Source organism: Lactuca saligna, chromosome 7 (assembly GCF_052625555.1).
Source record: "Lactuca saligna cultivar CGN05327 chromosome 7, ASM5262555v1, whole genome shotgun sequence".
In the NCBI taxonomy this organism is placed as follows: domain Eukaryota; kingdom Viridiplantae; phylum Streptophyta; class Magnoliopsida; order Asterales; family Asteraceae; genus Lactuca; species Lactuca saligna.
In genome coordinates this window covers 157185612-157198264 of record NC_136423.1, presented here as the reverse complement: position 1 = coordinate 157198264, position 12653 = coordinate 157185612, and the positions used below count along the sequence as shown (strand labels likewise).

Here is a 12653-nt window from a genome sequence, read left to right as displayed (position 1 = left end):
ATACATATTTATACGTATATGTCTAATCATAAATAATTATACATATATGTCTGTTTACAGATTAACTAATCATAAATAATTATAACAGTTGGTGGTAGAAGAGGTGGTAGTGACAGAGGTGACGGTGGTATAAATAACGGAGGTGACTGTGGTGGGGTCGACTGGTGTCGAAGGTGGTGGTATTGGTAGTGGCGGTGGTGGTTATGGTGGCGGAGGAGAAATGAACAATTGACACTGTATAATCATTTATGATTATACCAGGCCTACCGTGCCGGTACGCCGGAGGGTTAGAGTGGCAGATGTGAAATACGTGGCTAAGATTGAATCTCAAAAACTCTATTTTATTTTTAATTTCAATGGAACCTCTCTCTCTCTCTCTCTCTCTCTCTCTATATATATATATATATATATATATATATATATATATATATATATATATATATATATATATATATATATATATATATATATATATATATATGGTTAACATTAAGGCTAAAACATATCTAAATCAATAGAGTAAATTACTAAAATCGTCCCTATGTTTTGATAAAAATTACATGTTTGGTCCCTAACTTTTATTTTGTACTCCAATCGTTCCTATGAAATGATTTGGTTGTGTTTTTTGTCCCTATGCTTTGGTCAAAATTGCCCATTTGGTCCCTAACATTATGTATGCATGGAACGAAAAACGCAATAAAATCAAAGCATAGTTACGATCCGAGTGAAAAAGAAAAAGTTAGGAACTAAACGTGCAATTTTAATCAAACCACAGGAACGATTTCAGTAATTTACTCAAATTAATAAGAGAGTGGTCAAAATTATCACTTTGAATTTTATTACAAAATGTAATACTCTAGGTAGGAAAAAAGGAATCACATGCGTTCGAATTTAGAAACTTTATTCTAAAAATCCAAACTTCTATTGAATACTATGATGAAGATCTCATAAGGACTTTATTTGTGAAGACCACCAATCGTATCATACACATTAAGCGTGTTTCCTGTGTAAAATGAAAACGAGCAGTAATGAATCAGCTTCGAGAGTGATTCATATTAATCTTTCATCACAAACAGTTTTCAAAACCCTGAAAAAGGCAAAACGCTATGTAATGATATTCATTGAGAAGCATGATTTGTTGCACCAAAAAAGATGGGATAGTAATAGGATTATGTAACAGCCCCTCGTTAACACAAACTTTATGTTCTTATATTGTTTAGATAATCTAATATGAAGGCAGATAAACAAATCCCTAATAGTAAACATGTAAATAGGAACTCACAATCTATTTGGAGTAGTCTTGAAGGATGTCATCATAGGGGTCCCTACGACCTCGGACATGGCTAATCTGAGCGTCCCAGAAGATCTGAGCATTGTGGCGATCAAATGTCCAAAATCCATAAGGCCGAATTGGATAGCTCCACATTTTTTTTGTTTTATCACAACTTTCCTTTAGGCCATACATATGATCTCTGAATTTGCGATCTCTTTCTACTGGATCCTCCATCGACCTCAGGATTAAGTTCTCTGCAAACTCCATGATAAACGACATCTTTGTAAGCTCCTGCATAAACAAACATTTTTTTCACTGATCGATGATTCAACATTTATAATAATCGGAGAAATCATCCTTTCAAATAAAACGATAACGCAAGTGAAATCCTGATCATCGATAATAAATCAACAAAAGCCCAGTGTTTGCAACTCAAAGAAAATGGTAGATGTATCCCAGGTTTTGCATTTAAATTTGGAAAAATATTAACAACGAAATCAAACAGAACTATTCCATTTAGCACACATCCATAACATGATGAATTTAATGACGCAAACTTACGCTTTTACAACGAAACAATAGATCTCGACAGTCAATGTAATTAAATCTACTTCTACTCTAATCTATTCTCTCTACTCTAACTAATAAAATACTAGTTTTGCTTGTCCACATGTCGTTATATTACACACCACATTTAATGTTTGCCACTTGTCGCTCATTTAGACTTGTTATACCTTTTCTTCTCCATATGCTTTTTGAATTTGAAATTGACTCAGCAATCCCTATAAATTAACCATGAAATTAGTCTACCATAGATTCAAACATAACAAAAAAGCGCATATATCCCCAAATAAATTTGTTGAATCCACAAAATTTTCTCCAGATTTATCTCTCTCGCTCTCGCTCTCATCGTTTAAGGTGACACGTCTGACTTTAAAATGGAGGAACCAGGATCGGATCCGGAAACTTTGGAACTGACAAACGAAAACCTAGAGTCCTATGGGGATATGTTTGGTCGACTTTTGAGGAAGAAGCAAACGAAATGCAAGATTTTGATACTACTTTCGATATGTCTATTGGAAATACCTTAAAAGTTTCAAAGATTTGGGACTCCCTCAACAATGATTTAAGGATAATAAAGTCGGGAAGGAAACATCCGACAGTTTTTATCTAAAAATGATAATATTATAGTTTATATTAGGTTCTGATATGATTAAACGATGCATATATATCAACTGATGAACATGTTAACAAAGATTAAGAGTCGTCCATCATATAACTATATCCATTTCCCTGAATTTTCTTTGGAGTCGAATCTTCTCTTTCACTACTAGAAAACTTGATCAATAGCTACGGCATAATCCGTAGCTATTCCGTAGCAATAAGCGGATAGCTACGGAATTGCTATGGAAAAATGGTTGTAGCATAATGGCCGTGGTTAAATTATAGCTACGGATTAGCTACAGAACCGCTACTGAATAGCTACTGAAAATTCCGTAGCTACCATAGTTACATAATAGCTACGGAATTCCTACGGAATCGCTACGGAACTAAATAGCTACGGACGTAAATAACTACGGATGCACATAGCTACGGACCTAAATAGCTACGGAAATCCGTAGCTATTCCGTAGCTAGCTTCGTTTTTATTTAAAAAAAATTAATTCAAAATCTTCAATTTTTTTTGTCAAATACCACATTCAATTCAGATTTGTTCCAAAAACCATATAAAATACATCAAAAAACATCCTTAATACCAAGTGTGACACATTTCATTCCATGGTCCAAAATACCATACAAAAGTAAGCACTAACAAAACAAACAAACAATAACAAGTGTTTACAAATTCAATTGTTCCAAAATACTTATCAATTGTCCTAAGGTGGATTATCGGGGGGAGCATCGGGTTGATTTCCATACATATTCAACATCCACATAACTATTTCCATTTGTTATTTCATTTGTTGTTGTTGTTCCATGGTAGAAACTTCTGCACACAACCTATCAACCCAAAAAAAATTGTAACACAATTTAATACTTCTTATTTTCGATTAGCTAATTAGCTACGGATTAGCTACGAATATTTCTTATTTTCGATTTTTCAGGTACCAAACGTCGTTTTTTCCGCTTCGTTTTTTTCACACATCTATTATACATGATTATTTATATTTTCACCAACTTATAGCTATTAATATCATTTATAAAGTCGTGTACATATCCGGGATCCATGACTCGTTTAATGGTCTAACACGCTGATGATCTACATTCACATATAAATACGCACAAACACGTATACATACACACATACATGTACACATATACCACACGTCTTTCATTTATGTAAATATACATATACAACAATATATTCATCACAATTTTGTGAAAAGTATAGTAATTATATTGTTAAAACTGTGAAACGAATACTTGATCCCGAAGGTGCACACGACTTTATGAATGATATTAATATCTATAAGTTGGTGAAAGTATAGATAATCATGTATAGTAGAGGTGTAAAAAAACGAAGCGAAAAAAACGACGTTTGGTGCCCAGAAAATAGAAAATAAAAAAATTTCATAGCTAATCCGTAGCTAATTAGCTACAGAGTAGCTACGGATTTTTCTTATTTTTTATTTTTCGGGCATTAAACATCGTTTTTTTCTCTTCGTTTTTCCCACCTCTATTATACATAATTATCTTTATTTTTAACAACTTATAGTTATTAATAGTGTTCATAAATTCGTTTGCACCTTCGAGATCCGTTACTCATTTAATGGTTTAATATTGTATCCGTAGCTATTCCGTAGCCATTCTGTAGCTAATCAGCTACGGAATAGCTACGGGTTAACATTCGTAACTATTCCGTAACTAATTAGCTACGGAATAACTACGGACTACCATCCGTAGGTATTCCGCAGTTATTCTGTAGCTAATCTTTAGCCATTCCGTAGCTAATTAGCTACGGAAATTTTTCGTAGCTATTATCCGTAGGAAAACACCCTTTTTTCTAGTAGTGTTTGCGCATTTCCCTGCCCTTGGCATGCTAGCCCTAGTAGTTATCAAGATTAGTTAATCAAGTATAGGAGTAATTGGAGAGAAAATCATGATGTATATATATATATATATATATATATATATATATATATATATATATATATATATATAGGGTAAAGTGAATATACCTAACAACCTTATATAAGCTTAGGTACCTAACCTCATTAAACTACGTCATTTTGCATTAAATTTTCATTGCAATCATCAAAGGTTCTTAAACTTCATCCCTAAACTTGATTTACTTCAAAAAAATTTGGAAATTCACCATTATATTTCTCCTACATCATTTCATTTGTAGCGGTAGGATATGAAACCCATCAGGCAGTATTCAATAGAAAGACGTGATGTAAAAGAAAGATATTTGTGAAAGTCCAAAGATTTTGGAAGTAATAAAGTTATGGGGTTGAAGTTTAAGAACCTTAAACCATTACAATGTAAATATGATACAAACCAATGTAGTATTATTATATTAGGTACCTAAGCTTATATAAGGTTGTTAGGTATATTCACTTTACCCATACATATATATATATATATATATATATATATATATATATATATATATATATATATATATATATATATATATATATATATATATATATATATATGGAGTGGTTCAAATGAGAACCACAAAAGATTAAGAACCCTAAGAACCAACATTTAATAAGTAATATGTATTGTGAATATTACTAACTATGTTAAAATCTTAATTTTGTTTTGTTTGTTAAGATAAGGGCAAAATCATATTTTTTTAGTCTAATATTTTCATTCATATAATCATTTTATATTTTTAACCCAAAATTTATGTAAAATGCAAATTTATACACTTTATTTACACTTTAATAGACAAAATTCACAACTTAATACAATTTATTTTATACCAATTAACAAATTTAAAGAAGTAAAACCCAAACTCTACCACTACCACCACAAACACACGCTGCCACCAACCACCTATGCCAACATTGCAACCATCTTTTCTTGAAAATCAGATTTGCATATAAACTAATGCAATGAGAGGGTAAATACTACATTCATAATTTAATAAACCTATTAATTCACTCATATTGAATTTAATACAAAAAAATTAAAAAAAACTAATGCATTCTTACGTACTTATATAACACAAAAAATAAATGTATTCTAACATTAATACAAAAGTTCATTCATAAATCATTTATATGTTAACACAAAATTTATATATAAAAAAATCACAGTAAGTTGCAGTCAGTTCACAAGTTAATATAATCAATTACCGTTTAATACATAAAATTCACAGGTTAATATAGTAAATTAACAATTTGATGCACTGAAATGTCATATTCTTAACTTAAAACTTACATTTAGACTTTCACATATCAGTTCACAAGTTAATATAATCAATTACCGTTTAATACTAAAAGTTCACAACTTAATATATTATATTAACAATTTAATACAATGAAATGACATATTCTTAACTTAAAACATACATTTATATTTTCCTATATGAAGGTTAGTGTTTTTTTTCAAAGTTAGATTTACACAATATTCTAAATTTAAGTTTTTGTATAATCTATTTAAATTTAGAAAAAAATCATATATGTGTATAATGATTATTTCTTCTTATATTTCAGAAGCAAACACAAAATTCATAACAAACTCGCAGCATAGTACAATCAATTCACAACTTAATATACAATCAATTCACAGTTTAATACGTAAAATTATTTATTCACATAAATATTATCAACTTAAAAATTACATTTATGCGTTCATATATGTAGATATTTCTATGTATTAAATTGTGAATTTATTATATTAAGTCATGTATAAAATTTACAACTTAATACACAAAATTCAAAGTTTAATATGATATATTTATAGCTCATTTACAAGTATAATCTCATATGTTATTGTATTAAACAAACTATCCACAATTTAATATATACATAAATTATCTCATCTTTCAGATCCAAACATCAAAAGAAACACATATACAATTTATTGAATATAAAAAATCAGATCAAGATATAAAAAAAAAAAAATCAGAATTCACAGTTTAATTCAATATTTGAGACATTAATTCACAACATAATTCAATATTCCAGATACTAACTCACAATTTAGTGAATAAACAAAATATATAATCACATTTTAATAACTTATATATTCACAAATTAATATATAAAAAAACACATATTCATAGCTTAATAACTTACCGAATTTCGTTGAGGCATTTCATCAAACACGTTGTTTTCACCATATACATCATATCCATAATCACCATCAAACAGAAGATCTGAACAAATATACAAAGAGACGTTATACTAACAATTTATTCATTGTTTAACTGTCACACCCCAAAACCACGAACGGCGGAAACATTTAGGGGTGGAGGACGTCATGTACAATATCACAACAGTGTAAAATAGTAAACAAGCAACAACATCATCCATTGCATTATAAGTAAAGTTTTAATACATGTGTGTTCTTTCATTGTAATAAGACACCAAAAATATATAATCAAAATAAAAGACGAGACTTGTCTACTCCGTCTTCTCAAAACCTGGCCACCGTACCAGTCTAATGATGACCTGAGAATACAAGTTATTTTGAAAGAGAGTATCAGCTTTAAAACTGGTGAATTCATAAGTATTTAAGTGTCATTGTCTTGCTTCGAAAAGCTGTTTTAAAAGTCATGTAAAACTTTAAATGAAAATGTTGATATAAGTATGAAAAGCCCTAGAAAATCCCTTATTTTCTATTATTATGAAATGTAGTCTTCAAACAAGACCCGAATGTTTTGTAATTAAAATGATAGTTTTTCCTTCTATTGACTAGTACTAAAGTACTTAGTCTAACCCATCGTTTATGTGAAAGTTTCACAAAATAAAGTAAATAGGAAAATGTACTAATGTAAGTGTTGTCACTGGGTACAACGACTAACACAACATCGCAATAAGCGAAATAGATAACCTAATGAACATCCGAAGATTGTCCAGAAAAAGTATTAATGTAAGTGTTATCACTGGGTACTAGGAGTAACACAACATCGCAATAAGTGAAAAGTATAACCTCATGAACATCCGAAGATTGTCCACTTGTCCTCTGTAGCAGCAGCAGGTGGGTGGAAGGGTTAGTCCCGATATCGATCTACCTAATATAAATAGTAACCTTAGACCTCCATAGATGGTCATCGACCACTGGTGCTAATCAGTGGGATTCGGAATGGTTACTCCAGCCTAGATATCCCATTGAATCGGGATAGAAAAGATAATTTACATAGAAAGTACTAATAAATCATCCTCGCAAGTCAAGATACAAGTATCCAGGTAAGTGAATACATGATAATGCATCTATGTAACAGTGTTCATGTATGGTATTCATGTAAGTGTGTTCATGTATCAGGTAAGTATATGTAAACATGTTCATGTATTAGATAAGCATATGTAAACATGTTCATGTATCAGGTAAGCATATGTATATGTACTCATGTATCATGTAATGTACTGGTGTAGACTCATGAATGAACTGACTCTTGTGTGATTCCTTGTAATAGGAATAATGTTTGATATCTTCAAATTATCCCTATGATAATTTACTGAAAGTTAATTGGTTGTTCAATTAGGTTTATACACTCTTAGTACTCAAGGGTGTGGGAAACTAAATGAAAGATGTAAACTATAACATCAATACATATATAAGAATATAAGTGTATATGCATAGTTTAATTCAAGAATGAAAAATGGTTTTGTAAGACATCTAAGGGTTTTGAACAAATATAAAAGTGACTTGAGGTCATTTTGATCAACATTTCAAAAGTAATACATTTGATAACAAAGTATTTTAAAGATAGAAACCCATTTCATGCATCACATTTTGTAGTATGTGAAATCTGTTGAATGAAAACACAGTTATAAAATACATATAGATGATTTAATAACATGTTGTTTTCTACTTGTATTGACCCCCATTAAAGCATTTAAAATCATTTAAAACATTGACTAGGGTATGAACTCACCTGTAGATGGTGGTTTGGATGAATTCGACAGTGTAGGATTGTTCGGTGTCAAGTGAGGACTTGTACACACACTATGATCCTAATGAACATATAATAACACATATATGCACTCAATTAGTCTTAAATTAGTAATTGATAATGTTAAGACATCCTAGAACATGATAAACACTTTATATAAGTGTTATAAGCCCTAAGGATTGCATCTAAGCTATTGTGGGACAAGGCACTTGGGTTTAGGGTTCCAAAGGACCCTATACTTGAGTTTACTCTCCATATAACCTCACACATGGAGTTTACGGTTGTAATCTCTTTAGTTTACGGCCGTAAACTCCAAGACTTAATGTCCTTGGTTGTTTTGAGGTGTTAAATGATCCCTAGAAGTATTCCAACTTGGTGGTTAAATTCATGGAAGGGTTTAGGGCATATAAACACTCCTTTGAGGAGTTTACGGCCCCAAGGACAATTCCTTTGGAGTTTACTGTCGTAAACTCCCTTGGAATGATGTTTTTGATGCTTTCAAGTCTCTTGCACATGTAGTATAGGTCTTAGACTTTTATCCCAATCATATGAAGGCCTTAGGCACACTTTGGTGCCTTTGTTTTATGTTTACGGCCCAAGAACCTTATTAGGGCCGTGAGCTCACTTTGAGGGGTGTTTTGATGTGTTTTGGTCCTTGATTTAAGTGGAAACAATTCCTAGTAATTGTCTAAGGCTTTAGGTGCCTTAAAAGCACCCTTTTGTCCATGATTTTGGAGTTCATGGTCCAAGATCATCTTGGGCCGTGAACACCTAAACATGGGTGATTCTTTATTGTTTTCTTGTCCCTAATACACTTTTATACAAGTCCAAGGTAGTATCATATCACGGGGGAAAGGCTAGGCATTGTTTCGGGAGTTTACCGCCCAAGAACACCTTGGGGCGTAAACTCCTAAATCTAGTTATCTAGCTATCTAAATCATGTTATAAACACATAATAAGCTTTCTAACACTACTAGAGAGACTTACTAACGTTTTGGGATAAAAACCCGAAGATCCGTGAGAGAGAAACTGGCTTTTCTCTAGTTGGAAATGCGAATAATGAATGAATTTGATTCAGAATTCTATTTATAGTCCTAAGATATTTTCGGCAGAAAATATTTTTATTCCTGAAATGATTTCTCATACAATAGAGTGTTGGAATAAAAGTGTTGCACAAAACCCTAGTGCATCCACTCTCCTGATATTTCCTAGAAGTGTAAACCCTGAATTACTCAAACTTACACAAAAAAGTTTGAAAATTAACTGTGACTACTATAACTTCTATTGAAGCAATATTGTTTGTACAGAATGGAAATTTCGGGTTGTCACATTAACTCTAAAAAAACTTTACCAGTAACATTCACAATTAAATTTACAACTCAATAATTTATCTAATTTCATTGAGGCATTTCATCAAGAACCTAGTGTGCATCTTTTTTCTTTTTTTGCAGAATTTGTTTATGTAAACACCATCACCATATACAATACAGATACACCACACATATAAACACCAAATCTAACATGAAATAACACATTTACATCATTCACAACTGAACACGTACCTTTTTCATGAGCGTATCATCAAACATCTTCAAAACTCTTATTTCCAGATCTGAGAGTGCTTCCTAGCTTCAGATCTAGAGGAGATTGGCTAAAAAAACAAATCTGGAGGTGTTCGGTCATCTGGAGGCAACAAATAACTTCATTCTCCATCAGATCTAGTGTTCCTGCAAAGCATATCAAATAAGCTTTCTAGTGCTTTGTCAGATCTAGGTGGCTGCTTGACGCTGGAGGTGGTGAAGGTGATTTAACGTTGGTAGTAATGCTCTCTCTCCAGATCTGAAACATTTTTGCAATTTAGAGATAGAATGGAACTGAAGGAGGCCAAGTTGTTAGTGGTAGATTGAGGTCGTTAACGGAGAATCGAAGTAATGAACGAGAAGAGGCAGTGACAACATATCTAGATCTAAAAGTGGCGCTTCCAGATCTGAAGTTTGTGCGACAGATGTATGTTTCTCACAGGTAATCAGAAGTTGCAGAGAGGAAGGGAGGTAGAGGAGGTGGAGCTGGCATCGATGATGGTGGCGGCAGTGGGCGCCGTAGCGGTGGTGGAGCAACCATGGTGGTGGAACTGGGTCGTCGGCAGTGGTGGTCGTGGTATTTATCACAGGTGGTTGAAATAGACGAGATAATTCCTTTTGTTTTTGTAAAACGAGAGTAATGCATCATGTATTATGAAATAAGAAAAATAGCCTTAATAATAGTGGTTCTTAGGGTTCTTAATCTTTTTTTGTTCTTATTTGAAACTTTTATATATATATATATATATATATATATATATATATATATATATATATATATATATATAATGTTGTCTCTAAATGTATGTGCCTGAAAGTTCTATGTTTCACTCATCAATGGATTTTATTTATGTTTTTGTCAAATTTCTTTAACTTTGTGGACAATCTCATACTCTATGCATATAATAAGTGAAGTTAAAGTCCAAAGGTGTATATTATATAATTTGGTTTCGAAGTTACAAATGCAATTTTGCTTTTGTGGTTAAACACATCTTTTATAGTATATAAAATTAAGAGTAAATTACACGAATCGTCCTTATGGTTTGGAGTAATTTGTGCGTTGAGTCCCTAACTTATTTTTTAAACTTGGAAAGTCCCTACTATTTGATTTTGTTACGCGTTTGGTATCTGTCTTACCTAAAAAGACTATTATTTAAATATGGAAAAATGGTAGGGTAGGTAAGGTAAGATGAGGGGTAGGGTTGGGGTGTGTTTATTTAAATAAATGAAAAAAGTCAAGGTAATAATAGATTTTTTAGGTAAGATAGAGACCAAGCACGTAACAAAAACAAATAGTAAGGACCTTCCGAGTTAAAAAAATAAGTTAGGGACCAAACGTGTAAATTACCTTAAACCATAGGGACCATTCGTGTAATTTACTCTAAAATTAATATTGGTTTTTTTTCATATAAAATGAATACAAGGTGTAGCATATGTTTTTTCATGGTAATTATATTCGAAAATCTAAAACCCTTTGATGAAACTTTGGCTAAAATATGTTTAGCTTACACTTTATAAGATTTAGATATGGTTTTAGAAGCTATATCATAGGCTCTATAAAGCTGCTAACCTTTTTTTTATGTAAAAGATGAAATCGCACAACTAAGTCGTTTTTTTACTATTAGAAAACGGATGGAACTTGCTATCATTGAATGACTATATGCTCATGTTGATTCCAAGGTAAGTGATATAAGTTATGAAGTTGTGCTATGTTTTGTAGGTTTGGACATAATTATGATGAGTTCTTATAGCTTGTAACGAGAAAGAGACCAACAGATCAAGTTTTTATGAAACAAGAGCTAAATGCAGATGGTTGGGTATGTAATTATTCTACTTAATTAAGTTTCTAAATTTGTTTGATGAACATGACAAAGCTATTTCCTTGGAATCGAACGCAAAAGAAAATCAAGAGGATGAATTGATCAAGATTGTAGATGAAGCTGCCAAAAATGCAAGATTCCTCCCGAGAAACCAATTCCGAATGAACCTCAACCAAAATCTTATGTTTCTCCATTTCCAGGGGGAGAGTTCCACTTAAACCTTCAATTCTTATGATCCACTCCATGAGGAGAATTCAATTCCAAATGATGGGTCGCATGCAAACTTCCAAGGGGAAAATGAAAATAATGACTCAGATATACAATCAGAGTTTGAAGAAGTTTATGCTGAAATTGATACTTTGTATGATCAAAACTATCCTCCAATGTCTAAATGGACCAAAATTCCTCTAATATCTCAAGTGATCGGACATTCATCTTTAGGACTTCTTACTCGGGTTCAACAAAATACGAAAAAAACTGCATTATTTTCCAAGAGATGCCATCTGAGGTAGATATCAGATCCCCACAAGTCCTTTGCTCCTAGTTACTTGCTCTTCAAGTTCTTCATACAAAGATACAACTTCCAAAGCTTTAAAACACACAAATGGATCACACTCACATGAATTAGGGTTTCTGGACTCTCAAGAGGTTGCAAAGGAACTAAGGGAGGCTAATGGTCCCTTAAATAGGGTGCCAACCCCCGAAAATTAGGGTTTCACCCTCCAGCTCCAACTCATCGAGTTACTCTTCCGACATGGCGAGTTGGTCACTTAAACACGTGGCCCAAACCCACTGCTACTCGACGAGTCAGGAAACCCACTCGTCGAGTAGACCTTGAATTCATAAGAGTTTATAACAACAAATTGATTTTCGAGAATCGGGGTGTTACAATTCTCCCCCATTTGA

The 12653-nt window shown here is 32.2% G+C and overlaps 1 long non-coding RNA gene across 1 annotated transcript; it reads right to left on the bottom strand.

Annotated features, from left to right (window-relative positions):
* Positions 1-819: 819 nt before the first annotated feature.
* On the bottom strand, positions 820-1924 carry LOC145006499 (uncharacterized). The gene is made up of 3 exons (XR_013662917.1): positions 1835-1924; positions 1283-1564; positions 820-1003 (listed from the first exon to the last, which is right to left on the bottom strand). It is a non-coding gene; the product is annotated as an uncharacterized LOC145006499 (long non-coding RNA).
* Between the last annotated feature and the right edge of the window lie 10729 nt (positions 1925-12653).